The sequence below is a fragment of the Oryza glaberrima genome, chromosome 10 (assembly GCF_000147395.1).
Source record: "Oryza glaberrima chromosome 10, OglaRS2, whole genome shotgun sequence".
Lineage (NCBI taxonomy): Eukaryota > Viridiplantae > Streptophyta > Magnoliopsida > Poales > Poaceae > Oryza > Oryza glaberrima.
The window spans coordinates 9,289,653-9,310,060 of record NC_068335.1 but is presented as its reverse complement, the minus strand read 5'-3'; the positions used below and the strand labels follow the sequence as shown (position 1 = coordinate 9,310,060).

Here is a 20,408-nt window from a genome sequence, read left to right as displayed (position 1 = left end):
ATCCGTCTCTCCTAATCTAATGTGTATTTGTAAGAGAGAAAAATAAATATATGCTATTCATCTGGAGAAAATATATGTATGCATATATGCATGTACAGGAGAGGAAAAAAATGAAAACATGCATCTGTACGTACATAAGAAAAACTATTGACCATGTTTTCCTAATCCTTAAATTAGTAAGTTTGTACATGGTCAGTCTACCCCTCTGCTGTGGCTCCTTTCTCTCCAGTTTATTTGCTAGGGTATTCTATGTTAACTATATTTTAATAAAAAAAGAGACCGTATATTTCTTCTGACATAAAACAAACGCTAAAACAGTCAGATTTCATTGTACAATTAAAAGGAGATCACTATGGTTACGACCAAACAAAATGCAACATAATTTATTAATATGATGATGTAAACTTAAACAAAATTAACTTGGTTAAAAATACAAAACAATATTTAAATTTTGAAAAAAAACGAATGATTAAAAATTACACTCCTATATAATATAAAATACACCCTAATTACAGTAGTACTCTATAATTATAATTATAAATGTAAATGCACATTGAGATTCTGCTAATTATTACCTCTGTCTCTTTCTGCACTTTGACAGTCGCGTGGATGCCTAGCATCTAACGTTTCTACTGGTCGTGTACTGGTAGTACTAGAGGTTGGAGTAGTAGCAATAGCTCAGTTAAGAAGGCAGTTAGTGTCAGTTTTTACATCTCTCCACATTCTACCACATCGCTAAATGCTATAGCACGAATCTCAACATTAAAAGTAAATTTTACTTTAAGGCACATTTTTATTACTGATATTTCGCTTTGTACCATCTTTTAACCAATATTTTTACTTTGCATAACGTATTTTTACCTCTGTGATACTTTGGACCAACCTGTCACGCCCGGAATTTCTATACAAAATTCCAAACGCTTACATGTGTGTGAACCCTCGTTCAGGAATCAGCCGAGGCACACAATAACAAATTAATAATAGAGTACAATTATTACTCTTAATTAATAAGCGAATAAAATGTCATTAAAGAGGTAGATAGTTCCTCTCAATCAATAAAGATCTAAGCAGCGGAAAATAAGATAAACGGCGCAGACGACTCTACTCCACAGGCATCTTAACCAGGGCTACACCTAATCCTCCACACCATCAGCATCACTGTAGAACTCCTCCTCTGATGAATGATTGCAAGGTGAGTATATGACATACTCAGCAAGCCACGCAGCAATTATGCATGTGCACAGGATAACAAAGGATGGCATAGTAGGGTTTCATTTGCATAAACAGCATTTAACAAACATTTCAGAATTTAATAAAACAGTTAAGTAATAATTAAACAATATTAACCCAACGCTATACAACATACCCTGTTGCATAGGCCCAACCATTCTGAACAACCCATCCCGGCTGCGCAGTTCTATCTCCAAACCAGGAATATACCATTCCAAACCAGGAGCTAATCAAATTATTACCAGTTATAGCATCTTTTATTATGATGAGAGGTGTGAGACTAATCACGAAAGACATTGTTAGACCCGCCCATAACCGCGGGCACGGCTATTCGAATAGTTTTACTCTAGCCAGAGGTGTACCACTGTACCCACAAGACACAGCCCCATAACATGTCACCATGTGCCTCAATACCACCACGGTACCTCGGAAAGGAGCTGTGACAGTACCCCTCGCACAACACAATCCACCACAGCGCACTGTTCCTGGATCATAATCACCCCCTTATAAACAAGGCATGGACTCCCCAGCGACCCCCGTGGGCTTATCTCCGCCACTTCTCAGTCTGGTGCCCCGCAATGAACCATGCTATACAAAAGGTAAAGCCGTTGCCCACGCTGGCTTGTGGTTGGCACGGTTAATGTTTCACAACCGAAACTCGTGAACCGGTCCTTAATTGTCATGAGCACGACCATCAAAACCATGTGCTCACAACCCACCATTATCAGGTTTTAGTTGGCAAATCAATTAATTAACCAATCATGATTAACCATCACGAGCTATCATTAAGCCATCATTAAATAATAGTGAATCATAAGTTATCCCGAAAGTGTGCTAAAGTTTCTAAGCATGACTAAGCAATCACATCTAAAATCTAGCTGAACCAATATATAAAGCTCAACTAGTCAATTTATAATAACCCAAGGTATCAAGGAATAAAGTAAACAAGAACAAAAGGGCTATAGCAAACAATAGGTTAATTCCACCCAATGACATTCGAAAATAAGTGCAATAGTTGAATAGAAACAATAGCTTTAAACGGGATCAACATGCTCAAAGGGTTGTTTGGGATCTGTGTGACTTGCCTTGCTGGCCTTGGAACTCTTCAAATTCTTCTCCTGCAAAAACGGACTCTCCGGAAACGTCGGAATCTTAAGAGAAAAGAGCAAAAACACCAAAATAGCATATAAACAAGCATGAACAGTACATGTGGATATTTTTAACAAGTAGATCTCAATTTTAGAAAAATTTAGAGACTTGAACCAACTAAATCCGAGCTAAGATGAATTAGTTATGAATTTTTAAAGATTAAATCGGATTAAAACACTTATATGGATTTTAATTGAATTATGACGCAATAATGAATTATTTTTGAAAAGAAAAAGGGGATTATTGCGTCAGCGGCTAGGGTTTGCGGTGGACCGGGTGCACGGCGACGGTTCACAAGATTGGACGGCCGAGATCGATCCATCCAAAACGAACGGCCGAGATCGACCGGTCCACGGCCGGACCACGGCGGACGGCATCGATGACGTCAGCGATGACGTCATCTCCGGCGGCAGCTCGGGCGCGCAAGCTCGCCGGCGAACGACGGCGCGACGACACGAACGGAGGGCACCTACAGGTAGCGGACGGCACGGCGGACTCACCGGTGACCAAAGAAGCGGCGGAGGAGCAACGGACGGAGACAGCGACGAGGAAGAAGCGGCGGCGACCTTCGGCTTGACGACGGCGACGGTGTTCCGGCGGTCGACAGCGACGACGGAAGGACGGACGAGGTCGGCGACGACTTGGCGATCACGACGGCGGCCTCCCCGAGCGACGGCGACGACCGGAGCGACGGCGGCACACGGCTGGAGCGACGGCGGCGACGGCGGCGCTAAGCTACACGGTGCTAGGGCTCTACCGGCGACGAGAGGCGAAGGTGAGGGTGGCGACGGGTAGCGGAGGACCTGGGGATTCTTTTATAGGGGCAAGGAGGTGGCGGCGAAGGCCCACGGCGACCGGCGACGCGAAGGAAAGGTCTAGGGTTCGAGAGGGAGAGACGAATCCGATTCGAGTTCGAATCCACGAATTTCTAAAGCGATTTAGATGAAGTTTCCAAAAGGGAAAAGGTAGAGGAGATCCCGAGGATCATTTCCCCTCAATTGATTTCACCGGAGAAGGAAAGGCGCGGCCGAATTTGGAAGGAGACGGCGGCGGCACGGTGCTAGGGTTCGGGCGGCGGCGGCGGCACGAGGAAGACGAAGACTGACAGGTGGGCCCCACCTGTCAGCGGGTGGACGCGCGCGCGGGCGGCGGCTGCGAGCCGGCTTGGGCCGAGGGAGAGAGAGAGAGAGAGACTTTTGGGCCGACTTTCGGCCCAAAACCAAAAGAGACTTTTAAAAACCTTTTTTCAATTTAAATTATTCATGAAATGCAATTCTATTTATTAAAAATACTTCCTTAGCTCAAATAAATCCCAGAAAAATCTAGGAATTATAGAATCAAGCAAAGTATTTAATGAAATTTTATCTGGCCCAATTTTATATTGGAATTTATTATTTAAAATTAGATCTTCTCTTCTAGGCTTTTAAAATCAATTCTAATAATTCCAATTAAACAACAATTTATATTTTTAGGATTTTTAGGATGTGACACTTTAACCAATATTTTTACTTTGCATAACGTATTTTTACCTCTGTGATACTTTGGACCAACCTCAATGCTTCTATCCATCTACGTCATACATCAAAAATATGGTATTACATATAACTGTGACAGTTAATTGATTATTAGGAGCCGACATACCCGAGATCATTAATATGTACCCAGTCCAAAATAAAAATATTGGTTAAAGGGGAGTCTAAAATAAGACATTCGTAATAAAATATGGCCCAAAGTGAAATTCATGACATATATATAGCAATTCTGATTAAAAAGTAATCACATGGAACAATATTCTAACCCTTTTTATGTCTTTCTTATCTAAATAATCTTAACAATTACTCCATGCTTTTTAAGAACTGATAGTGGATATTATATTCATTTACAACCCACTTTTTTCTGTAGAAAATTGATAAATATGTTAACTATCTTTTGAATAAAAAAATATTAAATGGAACCACATTCTATCAATCTTCATGTTATTATAAATAGTCTTAACAATCAGCACAAATAAACATGATAACATATATTGTTCCATTATATATTACCCCACGAACATGCATATATGAATTAGATCAATAATTAAAAAAAATATCAAAACTCATATTCATATGTTCATGAACAATTACTTCTCAAGATCAACTCTACATATTTTCAGATGAGATAATTATATCTGCTAAAATTTAGTGGACCAATTAACGCCATAAACATGTGTCACTCTATTTCATAAATGGACTCAAAACTAAAAAAAAAATTCACTTCCATCTTATCTATGTGTGTCATTCCCTGAAGGGAACTAAGCATGGATAACATAGTATACTCTGCTACTGTAGAAATGGCGGGGGCATGCATAGGACTGAGTAAAGGTGACCCTGGTGAGAGGCTACTATTCGCAATAAAGTTTAACTAACCTACTTATGGATGTAATTCTTTAGCTGATAATGAATTAAGCGTTAAAATTATGCTCCACACTGATTTTTAGGAGCACGGCTATGATGATAAAGGACACATGTTTCAAGGCATAAGAGAAGAAAGCCTTGGTGGCTACGGTCGGCTTCACCCATTAGAGGGGCATTTATATCTAATTTTAATTGTTTTATCCAATGAATTGGTAGGAGCAATACTTCAAAATATTTATACATGTATTTAAACCCAAGTGAGGCATGAACAATTAGGTATGAAGTAGAGATGATCTTTTTGTTGTATTAATGACATATTAAGTTTGTTTTCTTGTATGGATGTAATCCCATCTATTAAAAAGGCATACAACTTATAATACAATGATAATAAATAGTGGTGACAGGCGAGTATACATATATCCGAGACATAGTTATTTCTGTTTGAATATGAAAGATACTATTGTCATTTGGTATATCAAAATTTGTGGTCTAGATATTTATTTTCATATAATTATAAGGGGATCTACGGTCCTTATAATTAATTAATATGGCGAGATGGGATTTCTTTAGCATTATTTTTATAAATAATAAATAAGCGGTTCTTATAATTAATATAGTGAAATACAACTTTTTTTAACAATCTTTTATAAATAAGTTGCCCGCGCATCTGCGCGGGCTTCCTTCCTAGTTGGTATAATTTTTATACAACTTTTAATATATCTACCTGGCACAGAAATGTTATTTTCAAGAACACTCTTAGAATATTATCTATCTATACAGATGTACTGAAGGTACCATCATGTAGTGCTTAACTGCAATGCATGGGTTATCTTGCTCGTGTAGTTTCATCAATGTCAAAATCAAACTTACATGCAGATGTGAATGCTTTCAACGAACATCCATTAAGCAGTGGCTTCGGATCTCAAAGAAATATACAAGAACAAAACATAATATTCCTGATCCTGCTTTCGAAACAGAATTAGCTTAGCCATAAAATTCATGTTCGAATCTAGAATCTGAGGTTATTCAGGGTTTTCTTCAAAGTTACCAGTTTAACAGTGAAAATTTGCAGATCACGAATGGAGCATCGCTGGTTTAAATTGTGCATACACTCAACAAATGTAAGACTTAATTGCACCAATTAATCCAATTTGTTCGTTGAAGATATATAGCAGGCATATTGTTGTCGTAAAATCCAACATGCATAACAAGACCTCTCTCCAAAGGGAGAAAGCCCAAGCTAAATCTCGTGAGGAGAAGATCAGTGGATGAGAGAGGATGAGAATTAGTGGAATCGGAGAGAGCTCTCCCCACTGGTGGAGAAACCCTTATTAGTCCCGGTTCGTAACCCCCCTGTAGTCCCGATTGTCCAACCGGGACTACGAATCCGGAACTAAAGATCGTTATCTTTAGTCCCAGGTGAAATAACCGGACTAAAGATCGATCTTAGTCCCGGTTGGTAACACGAACCGGGACTAAAGATCGGTCAGCCACGTGGCCGGCTGATCCATCTTTAGTCCCGGTTCGTGTCACCAACCGGGACTAAAGATCCGTGACCATATTTTTTATTTGCATGGCCCTGTTTGCTGCATGGTTGATTATATATATATTACAATACATATATATGCATTGTAATATATATATATATATATATATATTATGCATATATATAGAATACATATATATATATATGTATGTGCGTATGTGTATATGTATAAATACATATATTACACATATATTTATAATTTAAAGCACTTAACATTTTATGTGCATATATGTTACCAAAATATATATTAACACTAAAGTAAATGTACGTACATATATAAATATATATATATATATATACATGCATGTATAGTACAATTCATTTGCTCGCTAGCTATAGCTACGACTTCGACGCCGGCGTTACGTCAGAAGAGGAAGGACCGACGTTATGAATTGTCGATCCGTCGTAGTAGAATTCACCATCGGGATTAAGGACTTCTTCGTTGATGAACCCCATCAGTTGTTCTTGAATAGCCGTGATAAAATCCTAGTGTGTGAGATTTTCCCTCATGTGAATACGCTATCATTCGAAAAATAATGACATATCAATATATGAAATTAATAAACAACTTAACAAATCGATACGCAATGAAATTTTGAATGGTTTATGTATACGTACATCGAGCTCTCGTGGGGTTATATTTGGTTTGATAGGCAGTGGGCATACTCACATACGTAGTAGCCGCATAAGTTAGTTCCCTGTTCCTGCTTTGCACACTACATGAGAAACGATGAGAGATTTAATATACTCTTTATATTAACTGTAACTAGAGATTCAATTCAATATAATTTTGGATCATGCATGTACTCACTGGAAAATGAAACCTCCGTCCAAGTTTTTCTTTCCAAGTCCCGCGGACCAATTGACGGAACCGATCCCAAGCCCTACATGTGCAGTTGCAAGCTATGATTAATTAATTATTACCCGAGATCAACATAATAGCAACAGAGTCCCGCGACTTTAGAATAGATGGCATTATATTACCTGTCTATCAGTTGGAAGACCTTGTCAAAAACCTTCTCCTCTTTATTCATTGAGTCGTACACAGTGACTCTGCATGCGTCCAAGTCGAAAAAGAACAGGACCCAGTGGAATCTGGAATATGCGTGAGATGAGATAAATATCAGAATGTACATCTTATATGTATGGGAATGAAATTTGTTCGAACGACAATAAAAACTCACTCTGTGTTATATGGCAATAGTATGAACGTCTTGAAATGCTGCTGTGTTAGGAGATGGACGAGATTGTCCTCTGTGTCTTTCTCGTACTTGTCGATCATTTCGGTGTTGATTTTCCGAGGGTCGATGAACCCAGTATCATAAACCCCCCGCCGTCGGGCCCTTTGAATCTCCATTCTACAACGATAAAATGAAATTATTATTGTTTACATATATGACAGGAGCTAGTTATTGAACGAAACAAATCGAACTCAAAGATACTTACAAAATCCATGCGCTCAAAAGAGAGACGTCGAGGGCGTCCAGATGGTACAGATCGAAGACATCCTTGAAATGAATCCATAGAACATCTTCTCCTTGCAAGAAGTTGGGGTTTCTGATCCTCGCTCCAAACATCTCTCTACACTTGGCGCTCATTTCCATGTACCGTTCATGGAATTTGTACATTTGTGTCGGTAGGGACTACAGCTGCTCAGGCCTGACAAGCGGTTTACCGAGTTCAAACTTGTATGCCACTTCCGCCTTCGGGATTGGTGCGCCTCCAACCAACTGAGCCACAGTTAGACTGGTGTCCGAAATGAAATCCGTTATGCCAAAGTCTTCGCCGGTCACCAATGGCTCGACCACTTGGTTTGGTTGTTTTTCGAGCTGAGGAACTGGTTTGGACCTCTTGTAATAGGCTTTCCTAAGTGTTCGGTCATAGTCCGATAGCTTTAAGGCCTCCTTGTTTGCGGTGGACATTCCCTTGAAGAAATTCTTCACGCTCGGGTCAATAGGTATCTTCTTTTCAGGACTCCGAGGCTTGAGTTGCCTCTTCACTTCTCCTGCCACATAAGCGTCAAGCTCCTCTTGACTGCAATCGTACAGCGGCTCCTTGTTTTTGGTGGTGTCAACTTTGGCCTTCTTCGTTGCCCTTGTGCTAGCAGGAGGTGGAGCCTTGCAAGACCTTGTCTTGGGAGGTGCAGGCAGACACGGTGGAGGTGGAGGCGGAGGAGCCGGAGGAGCCGGAGGAGATGGTGCAGGAGTAGGTGGCGGAGGAGCCGGAGGAGATGGTGCAGGAGGACGTGGCGGAGGAACCGGTGGAGATGGTGCAGGAGGAGACGGCGGAGCCGGAGGAGATGGTGCACGAGACGCCGCTTGTCGCCCAGGGAGGATGATGTACCGCTTGCGCCATAGTATAATAGCGTTGGCTTGTGTCTCGTAGATGCGTCTCACCGTCTCCTCCTGGGTAGTCCAACTCGAGGTCCTCGTACACAGCTTCCACCAGCTCAACTTCGACCCTCGAGTATCCTGCTGGAATCGGCCTGCAGTGGTAAGTCCCTGAAATGTCCATTGGGATAGCCATTCCCGACGCCACCTTCACGTGATGAGAGGTTATCTATTAGTAATCAACCTAAGCTGCAACTTGCGGAACGTACGAGTCAAAAATCATATATTACATCGAGCATACCTTGATTGATAAGTTCTTGAAGGGAATATGCAGCTCACATGGTGTCCGTTGCGTGATCTCATCAACGGGGTAGGTGGTTTCGTCCTGGGTTTGCATGGCGTCCATGCCATGTGATCCTACCTGCCCCGTTGAGGCGCAGCTGCTACGATTGCCTGATGGGCTGACCATTGGAGGAGGTATGTACGGCTGGGGATCGTGTGACCGATGTGCTGCCATGCGTTCATCCACCTTCCGGGCCACCTCCTCTTGCATGCTGAGCTCGTAGCTCGATACCCTGTACTCAAGATCTGCAATCTTGGCCTCGGTATCTCTCTTGCTCCTCATCCGACTCCTGTACGTGTGGATGTCCTCCTTGAATCCAATCTTCCAGGGAATCACGCCTGTTCCTCGTGTTCGTCCTGGATGCTCGGGAGTCTGTAGGGCGAGTGACAGCTCGTCCTTCTCTCTGTCGGGTCGGAACGTGCCCTGAGAAGAGGCTTCCACTGCGTCCGTTAGTCGACTGGCAGCCTCGCGTATCTGATCGCTGAAGACCAGGGAGCCATCAACTGGGTTAAGCGTTCCACCGTGAGCATAGTACCAGAACTTCGATAGATCCGGCCATTTAGCGGTGGCCGGTTCGATACCCCTTTCAATCATTCTTGCCTCCATCTCCTCCCACTTCGGTATTGCGACGCTATAGCCACCTGACCCCAAGTGGTGATGGTACTTCTTCTTGGCAGCGTTTTCCTTGTTTTTGACCATCATCGCTTGCCCTTGTTGCCCTGTCTTGTAAGCAACGAACACGTCCCAATGATACCTTGGCTTTGGGAATACGTCGAAGTTCAGTGTTAGTCCCTTCAGGATGTATTTCTTGTACAGATCTCTCTTGAAGCTCTGGAACTGTTCTGCCATTTTCTTAAGAGTCCACTGTTTCACTGTGTTCTCCGTACCCACAGGAGCGTGAACGTCTCGAGCATTGTGGTCCACAGCATCTCTTTCTCTGATTCCGGGACAAAGCTGTCATCATCCCCGCGTGCCCTTGTTCTGCGCCAGTACACCTTGCTGACAGGCACGTTATCCCTCACAACCCAACCGCTGTGGCGTACAAAATTCTTGGCTGCTTCTGCCGGGGCACTAGGTCGGCCGTCTTCGTCCACCTCAGTTATGATGTGCCGACCCTCTATCTTCTTTGCGGCACCTCGTTGTCCGCGTGCCCTCTTCTGTCTAGCGGAGGGATGACTTCCACTAGCCTCCTCCTCGTTCCCCTCCGCATCCCTCTCCACGTTCCCCTCCTCGTTCCCTTCCGCATCCCTCTCCACGTTCCCCTCCTCGTTCAAGTACTGGTTCGGATCCTCGTTCCCCTCTTCTTCGTTCCAGTACTGGCTGCTTCCCTCTGCGATTGTATCGTACAGTATCTGTTTCTCATCGCGATCAGCCATCTGTTCATAGAAGAAATATTTGCTAAGCGTAATATTAAAACTCTACTAATCTTGTATTAAAACTCAAATAATCATATATGCTAAGTCTAAGTGTCGTGTATTAGAACCCTAGATAATCATATATGCTAAGTCTAATTAAGTTTTGAATATTACATCTCTAATAATCTTATATTAAATCTCTAACAATCTCTAACAATCAAATATGCTAAGTCTAATTTAGTTCTATATATTAAACCTCTAATAATCTTATATTAAATCTCTAACAATCTCTAACACTCACATATGCTTAGTCTAATTAAGTTTCGTATATTAATCCTCTAATAATCTTATATTAAATCTCTAACACTCACATATGCTAAGTCTAATTAAGTTTCATATATTAAACCTCTAATAATCTTATATTAAATCTCTAACAATCTCTAACACTCAAATATGCTAAGTCTAATAATCTAATAATCTCTAACACTCACATATGCTAACTCTAATAATCTAATAATCTTATATTAGAAATCTAACAATCTTATATTATATCTCTAACAATCACATCTTTACATCACTTGCCTGCGCGAATTCCTTCGAGAGCTAGCTACCACTTCGGCTTGAGGGACGACGACGACGACGTGTCACGTCCTGATAAATTCATCCCGAAATAAAAATCATTTTCTAAAAGGAATAATAGAATTAATTAAAATTCGAAAAGAAATTGGCAAACACTAAAATACATACAAGAAAAATTCGAATGTGGTCCGGAGAATTTTTGTTAAATTCTCCTTGGTCTAAAAGGAGCCCTCAAATTTTACTTGAATTTTCAAAGCACCAAAAATATTTATTAAGCAACAACAACCTTTATCAAAGTTTACTAAAAAGAAAAACTAAAAATAAACCCTCCTTCCTCCTTTGGGCCGAGCCCAGCCCAAAGTCCTTCCCTCCTCCCTCTCTTTTTCCATCCCTCTCTCTCTCTTGGGCCTCCCCTTCCCCTCCCGGCCCACTCTCTCCTCTCCTCCTCCTTCTGGGCCGCCCCTCCCCTCCCTCCTTCCCCTCAGCCCAGCTCCCTCCTCCTCCCTCTCTCCCCCGGGCCGCCTCTCCCTCCTCTCATCCTGGGCCGGACGCCCAGCCCAAGCCGCGCCCCCCTGCCCGAGCCGGCGTCTCGCGTGCGCACGCGCGCCGCACGCGCGCCCCGCGTGGGTCCTACCCCCAGGTCGTCTTCCTCCTCCCGCACGGCCTCCTCTCCCTCTCCCGGAAACCTAGCGCCTTTGCTCCCCCAAATCCGCCTCATTCAAACCGGGAATTCCAAAATTGATTAGGGGGAATTAATCCCCTTTCCTTCCTCTCCCTTTTCCCCCTAATCTCCCCTTTAATCGTGCACTATTTTGACCGGAACGGCTGCGCCATTCATGGCCACCTTCCATGGCCGCCGGCCACGAATTCCGCCGCCGTTCCCCGCCTCTCCCGTGGCCAGCTCCCTCTCCTCCCCTATAAAATGGAACCCCCTCCGTGCGTTCTCTCGTTTTAGCCCCTTCCCGAGCTCCCCCGTGGCCGCACCACCTCTCCCCGCCTCCTCCTTCTCTTTCCTCGGCGCCGGCCACCCTCCAGCCGCCTGTGCCGCCTCGCCCGTGCGGCGGCTGACGTCGCCACCACCTTCCTCGGCCTCGCAGGTGTCCCCTCTACGCCGGCCTACCCTCCGTTTCGCACGGGGACCATCGGAGACGCGTCCTCGCTGGTGTACAGTGGCATTGCCGCCACTGTACCACCTCCAGCCGCCTGTGCTGCTTTGCCGGAGCGTCGGCTTTCGTCGTCGCTGCCTCTCCCGGCACAGCAGCGCCATCCTCTTCCTCGACCAGGCCACGGCGTCGCTCGAATTTCGCCGGAACACCGCCGCCGCCGCCGGCCTCTCCTTCCTCCTCATCGACGTCTCCTTCGGCCGCCCGTTCCACCCCGCTTGTGCACCGGCAAACGTTGCCACCACCTCCGCCTCGCCTCCCCTTCGACCGAACCTCGCCGGTGTTCGTCGTCGTCGTCATCGTTCGTCCTCGCCGGCTCGTCGTCTCGCGGTGCCGCCTCCGTCGTCGGATTCGCAGCGGCGTGTTCCACGCCGTCCTCATCTCCGTGCAGCTGCCGCCGGCTGCCCACATCGCCTCCTCGCCGGCCCCGGTCGTCGTCGTCATCGTCCTCCCGTCGTTCCCGGTCGTCGTGGCGTTCGTCCCTCCGTCAAGCCGTTCTCGTCCGTCGTCTGCGTCCGTCTATTGTGCTGCTGCAGCCCCGTCATCGTCTTCGTCCTCGGCTCCGCGTCGTCAAGCCTTGTGCCGGCCGCGTCTCGCCTTCGTCCAAGGATCGCCGCCGAAGTCGTCTTCTCGCCGTTCGTCTCAGCCGCGCCCGTTCGTTGTCGTCATTCCCACGCCTCGTCGCGTGGTGGTAAGGATCCGTCCTCTCACTGCCCCCGTCCTCGTCCTTTCGGTGTCGCCCATGCCCATTGTGCGGTTGTCGACCCCGGTACCCGTGTACCGGTGTCGGTAGTCATTCGCTTGTGCGTGTGGTGACTGTGTTAGTGTGCCCGCTCGGTAGCCGCGTGGTTTCCACGTGTGCAGCCCGCGTGGTGTCTAGTGGAGTCCGTTTGTCGGCCACTCGCCTCGGTTGACACACGGGGTCCGCTTCCATCGACCCGTGGACCGTCTCTGTGTACCCGGTCTGCCGTGGTCCCTTAGGTTGACATGTGGGGTCCGCATGTCAACAAGCGCAACCTTCCTGTCTTTTCTAGGCTAGCGCTTACACATGTTTTATAGTTGCAAAACTAATTATAATAATCCGAAAATCTCCATGTAACAGCATTAAACTTCGGATGATCATATCTTGGTCATACGAACTCCGAATCGAACCATTCAAGTCTCCTAATGTTTGTTATAACCTAAAGAACCTTGTGCCTTTCTTTTTATGTATTGTTATTGCTTCTTTATAGGCTTGTAGCTTTGCTTGTGTGTTTCGCGTAGCTTCTGTCGTTCTGGAGGTTCCCGAAGCATGGTTCGCGGTCGTCGCCGAAGGTTCGGAAGGCCGTTATCTCTGAGCAAGGCAAGTCACATCATCCTTGAGCATATTTAATCCCAGTTTATAAAATTATTTTGATTTAAATTAATGCATTATCGCTTTATTTAAATTCCCGCGTTATCACTGTTTTATTTAGCCATGCCTATTTATGTTTGTTATGACCTTATTATTATTGCTATTGATATTATTACCTTGTTCACCCTAGGATAAACAAAACCCCAACTAGTGGGTACTCTATTCATGGTTCCACTAGTATGAATTTAGGTAGATGCTTCGCTGATTAATTAGGCAACAATAGGTGGTTTTATAACTTTAGACTTTGGGAATTCTCATATCACCTGGACACTACGGAATGGTTGGCTTATGTGGAATTGGACATACACCTCTCTTTCTCTTTCAAAACCCCTAAAACCTGTTTTTCGGTGGGGTTTGGGTGCATGCCAGTTGTGGGAAGTAACACCCCGGCCAATATAAGGATTAAGCTCGGGCCTCTGTTGCAAAGCACTACCGTACTTCCACATGTCTAGTGGGTAAGGCTTAGTTTGTGGCTCAGTCTGGTTATAAACAAAAGTACACGGATGGAGATGGACGAAGTCGGGGGTCGATGGACATCTCTAGGACAAATGAAGACTACACGAGCTGCGGCCCGGTAGTCGAGATGTCATGGCACAGGGCTGGTGTCCTGCTGCTAGGGGCTCAATCCTGCCTGCCTGTCCCGGAGGTTCCGGCCGTAGGCGGGGCTGGGTCAGTACTCTTGTTTATGGCTAGGATGGGTTGGGAACTATGTCACGTCTTCCGTCCGTATGCCGTGGTGGTATGTGGCACGTGGTTACACGTGAGGAAGATGTGTCTTGTGGGTAAAGATGTACACCTCTGATCAGAGTATAATCTATTCGAATAGCCGCGCCCTCGGTTATGGGCAAGCCTAGCAATGTACCCAAGTTAGTGTTTTAATTCTTAAAACCTGCTTAACAACTAAAATGTGTAATGGTTGGCCTGGGTTGGCTTGGGACGAGCTGGGACCTAGGGTCGGGTTGCTAGTTCGGTCTGAATCATCATAGGCCTTGGGTTAAGGCAGGTTCGTGTGGGTTCACGGCCTTGTTTAAAAATATTGTGTAGCTCTAGGATCGTGTTTACAAAGTAGCTTTGAGCAACAAAGTGTCTTTTAAATGCTGTTTACTGCAAAACTTAACCCCTATATTATTACCCCTTGTACCCCCCTTGCATTAATCATGCATCTGCTGGTGTGGCTTGTTGAGTACTGTGGTTGTACTCATTCTTGCTCAATCTTCCCCCCCCCCCTTCAGTAAGAGAAGCTTTGGAGAAGAAGTCTTAGGTGGAGTCCTGGCTTATACCCCAGATGAGCGCCTGTGAAGATGGAGCCGTAGGCCCGCTAGTCCGCTGCTGTTTATTTTTGATTGTCAGGCCTTAAGTGCCTTTGTAATAATGTAAATATTATCGATATAATAAAGATGTGCCTTTTGTATCATGTTTGTGTGGTGTACCCCGGCTTTTCCTAGGACGGGGATTAATACACTAGCGTTCGGGAAAATGCAAATTTTCTCGGTCGCGACACGACGTCTTCTCTCCAACATGCAAAAAAAAATGTATTAGTCTAAACGCAAAGGAACATATAATGTATTGTTTAACTTTGTAGTTAAACAATCTTTTCATTGAAGATCTTTTAGATGTCCAAATGTTTGTTACAAAATATAAAACCTATTTTAACAAAAATCTCAGATCTACCGTTCAAAAGACATAGTATGAAAATAAACTTTATATAAAAGTTGTAGATCTCGACGTAGTTTATTACTTTTCCATTTATAATCATTTACAGAGTCAAATAAGCATCACTAGTTTTTAAGCAATTAAAACTAGTGAAAAGGGTTTGAATGCATATAAAAAAATTATATTTAGATCCCTTAACGCCCTCTAGAAAGGAGATTTTTAGAAAACGCCGACCCAGAGGGCGTGAGGCATCTAGATTTGTAAATTTTTGAAATGGAAATTTGTTTTGTAAATATTTTAATAAAAAAATGTAAAAATAGATATAACGCTAAAAGATCATGTCTACCAGAATACCATAATAAATATTCCCTCCGTTACATACATATGAGAAGTTATTTTAGGTTTGTTCTATGTCAAGGATTCCTAACTTTAAGCGAGTTTATCAAAAAAAATACAACACTATAGAATTTTGTGAAATTAATTTGATTTTGTAATTCAATTCTCTGGTACATAAAACATTTGGTGATGGTGATCCATAACTTATTTATATAGGCATTGTTTGAACCACATTCAACCAATGGCATGTAAAAATCGAGGATTTATGTAGACGGATCCTAGAACCACTTAATATTTCACGGGCAACTCCCTTAAGGAGCCAATTTGTAGTTTTTTATTTTTGTAGTTTTTTATTTTTTATTTGTTCGCGTTCGTTCACCTTCGTTCGCGTTCGTTCGCGTTTCAATCACATTCGTTCGCGTTCGTTCACGTTTAGTTCCGCATCCCTCTCCACGTACGATCCCCTCCTCGTTCACGTTCGGGCAGCCGTGGCAGCAGCGGCGCGGCGGCGTGGCGGCAGCGTGTCGCAGCGGCGGTGGGGCGTCGCGGCGGCTTGGCGCGGCGCGGCGGCGTGGCGGCGGCGGGGCGTGGCGGCGTGGCCCGGCGGCGTCACGCGGTGTGGCATCGGCGTCGTCGCGGCGGCGTGGAGAAGACGATGCAGGGGCATCGGCGTCGTCGCTGTGGCGGCCGCGTGGACGCGGCGACGTCGGCGGTGGCGGCCGCTCGGCATCGACGCGTCTACGTCGGCGGCGGCGTCGGCAACGAGAGCTAGGCGGCGGCGGTTTGGAGAGAGAGAGAGATCGAGATCGAGAGAGAGAGAGAGGCAGCGGCGGCTCTCACCCAAGAGATGCGGCGGCGGCGTCGGCGGCGGAGGCTACGAGGACGATGGCCAGAGACGACGGCGGCGTCGGCGGCAGTGGCGGCGAAGGAGAAACCCTAGGCAGTGGCGGCGAAGGAGAAGCCGAGATCGGAGGAAAAACTTCTAAGTGTTGGTGGAGAAGACGAGGGCGCATCGGGAGTATATATACCCGTAGATCTTTAGTCCCGGTTGGTGAGAACAATCGGGAGTAAAGATATCTTTACTCCCGGTTGTTCTCAGATATTTTCCCGCTATTTCCAAATTCTTTTTAAACTCGGTTAGGGTTAAGAACCGGGACTAACGATAATGGCACTGAATATTGAATTTCCTTGCATATGTGTTTCTAAAATAGTAAATAATGCATTAAAATTCTAATTAACCTATGTAAATCCCACATGAATGATTTAAAATTGTTAAAAATTCTAATAATCATATATAATTAGCATATGCATGATATTAAATTGTTAAAAATTCTAATTAACATATGTAAATCCCACATGAATGATTTAAAATTGTTAAAAATTCTAATAATCATATATAATTAGCATATGCATCATATTAAATTGTTAAAAATTCTAATTAACCTATGTAAATACCACATGCATGATTTAAAATTACTAAAAATTCTAATAATCATATATAATTAGCATCTGCATGATATTAAATTGTTAAAAATTCTAATTAACATATGTAAAACCCACATGCATGATTTGAAACTTTTAAAAATTCTAATAATCATATATAATTAGCATATGCATGATATTAAATTGTTAAAAATTCTAATTAACCTATGTAAATACCACATGCATGATTTCAAATTACTAAAAATTCTAATAATCATATATAATTAGCATCTGCATGATATTAAATTGTTAAAAATTCTAATTAACATATGTAAATCCCACATGCATGATTTAAAACTTTTAAAAATTCTAATAATCATATATAATTAGCATATGCATGATATTAAATTGTTAAAAATTCTAATTAACCTATGTAAATACCACATGCATGATTTAAAATTACTAAAAATTCTAATAATCATATATAATTAGCATCTGCATGATATTAAATTGTTAAAAATTCTAATTAACATATGTAAATCCCACATGCATGATTTAAAATTGTTAAAAATTCTAATAATCATATATAATTAGCATATGCATGATATTAAATTGTTAAAAATTCTAATTAACCTATGTAAATCCCACATGCATGATTTAAAACTTTTAAAAATTCTAATAATCATATATAATTAGCATATGCATGATATTAAATTGTTAAAAATTCTAATTAACCTATGTAAATACCACATGCATGATTTAAAATTACTAAAAATTCTAATAATCATATATAATTAGCATATGCATGATATTAAATTGTTAAAAATTATAATTAACATATGTAAATCCCACATGCATGATTTAAAACTTTTAAAAATTCTAATAATCATATATAATTAGCATATGCGTGATATTAAATTGTTAAAAATTCTAATTAACCTATGTAAATACCACATGCATGATTTAAAATTACTAAAAATTCTAATAATCATATATAATTAGCATCTGCATGATATTAAATTGTTAAAAATTCTAATTAACATATGTAAATCCCACATGCATGATTTAAAACTTTTAAAAATTCTAATAATCATATATAATTAGCATATGCATGATATTAAATTGTTAAAAATTCTAATTAACCTATGTAAATACCACATGCATGATTTAAAATTGTTAAAAATTCTAATAATCATATATAATTAGCATATGCATGATATTAAATTGTTAAAAATTCTAATTAACCTATGTAAATACCACATGCATGATTTAAAATTACTAAAAATTCTAATAATCATATATAATTAGCATCTGCATGATATTAAATTGTTAAAAATTCTAATTAACATATGTAAATCACACATGCATGATTTAAAACTTTTAAAAATTCTAATAATCATATATAATTAGCATATGCATGATATTAAATTGTTAAAAATTCTAATTAACCTATGTAAATACCACATGCATGATTTAAAATTGTTAAAAATTCTAATAATCATATATAATTAGCATATGCATGATATTAAATTATTAAAAATTCTAATTAACCTATGTAAATACCACATGCATGATTTAAAATTACTAAAAATTCTAATAATCATATATAATTAGCATATGCATGATATTAAATTGTTAAAAATTCTAATTAACATATGTAAATCCCACATGCATGATTTAAAACTTTTAAAAATTCTAATAATCATATATAATTAGCATATGCATGATATTAAATTGTTAAAAATTCTAATTAACCTATGTAAATACCACATGCATGATTTAAAATTACTAAAAATTCGAATAATCATATATAATTAGCATCTGCATGATATTAAATTGTTAAAAATTCTAATTAACATATGTAAATCCCACATGCATGATTTAAAACTTTTAAAAATTCTAATAATTATATATACCTAGCATATGCATGATATAAATTTGTTAATAATCATATATAACTAGCATATTCAATACATCCAAAATAGTTTACAACAATTACGGCAATACATCGGCGGTGACGGTTGTCCGCACATACTTTCTCCTCACTATTGTTCCTTCCATGTGATCGCTACGTGAGTAAGGGGTGTCTTCATTTGATAGGAGGATGCTTGGGTCAATCGTCACCGTGAAAGGGGGTTGCCCATCAAACTGATCGTAATCCTCGTCAGTCTTGTCCTCTACTCCGACGATTTTTCTTTTGCCTGGGAGAACCACGTGGCGCTTCGGCTCGTCAGGCCCTTTGCCCTTGTTTCCTTTGCTAGACATGTCCTTCACGTAAAAAACTTGCGTTACATCATTGGCAAGGACAAAAGGTTCGTCCGAGTATCCAACCTTGTTAAGGTCAACCGTTGTCATCCCACTGTCATCAATCGTTACGCCTCCACCAGTCAACCTAATCCATTGGCACCGGAACAGAGGGACCTTGAGAGGTCCATAGTCAAGTTCCCATATCTCCTCGATGGCACCGTAATACGTGCCAGTTGTACCATCGTGTCCCATGGCATCGATACGAACAGCACTGTTCTGGTTCGTGCTCTTCATGTCTTGGGCTCTTGTGTAGAATGTGTACCCATTGATCTCATATCCCTGGAATGTCGCGATCGAGCCAGATGGACCCCTCGATAGGAAGGCCAGTTGCTGGTTAATCGTCTTGTTACCCATGAGATGTTGTCGCAGCCATGCAGTGAAAGTATCAATGCGATGCCGTGTAATCCATGCATCGGACTTACCGATGTTTCTGGCGCGAACTAGAGCCAAGTGCTCCTCGATGTAAGGAGCCACCAATGAAGATTGTTGTAAAACCGTGAAATGGGCTTTACGGAATAAATTGTTGTCTACCGTCATTATTGTTTTCCTTCTGAGAGTCCCCTTCCCCGTAGTCTCCCTTCATGGCGTGATTCAGGTACCCCGATTGGGCGAAGGTCTTTAATAAATTCTACGCAGAATTCAATGACCTCCTCTGTTCTATACCCCTTGGCGATGCTTGCCTCTGGACGAGCACGGTTACGAACATACTTCTTCAGAACGCACATGTACCTCTCGAAAGGAAACATGTTGTGTAGGAACACAGGCCCGAGAATACCGATCTCTTTCAGTAGGTGACAAAGCAGATGCGTCATTATATTGAAAAATGAAGGTGGAAATATCAACTCAAAGCTGACAAAACATTGCACCACATCATTCTGAAGGGCTTCTAACATATCCGGATCGATGACCTTCTGCGAAATTGTGTTCATGAAAGAACATAGCTTTGTTATTATTGCCCGGACATTGTCTGGGAGGATACCCCTTATTATAACTGGTAGCAGCTGTGTCATCAACACGTGACAGTCATGAGACTTTAGGTTTGTGAACTTCTTCTCCTTCGTGCTTATTATTCGCTTTATATTCGTGGAGTATCCAGATGGTACCTTGATGCTCTCCAAACATTGAAACATACTTTCCTTCTCTGCCTTGCTAAGAGTGTAGCTGGCTGGACTCAAGTAATGGCTGCCTTTCTCCATTGGTTCCGGG

The 20,408-nt window shown here is 42.2% G+C and overlaps 1 pseudogene; it reads right to left on the bottom strand.

Annotated features, from left to right (window-relative positions):
• Nucleotides 1-20,408, bottom strand: part of LOC127785813 (uncharacterized) — a 35,715-nt pseudogene that overhangs the window by 13,508 nt on the left and 1,799 nt on the right.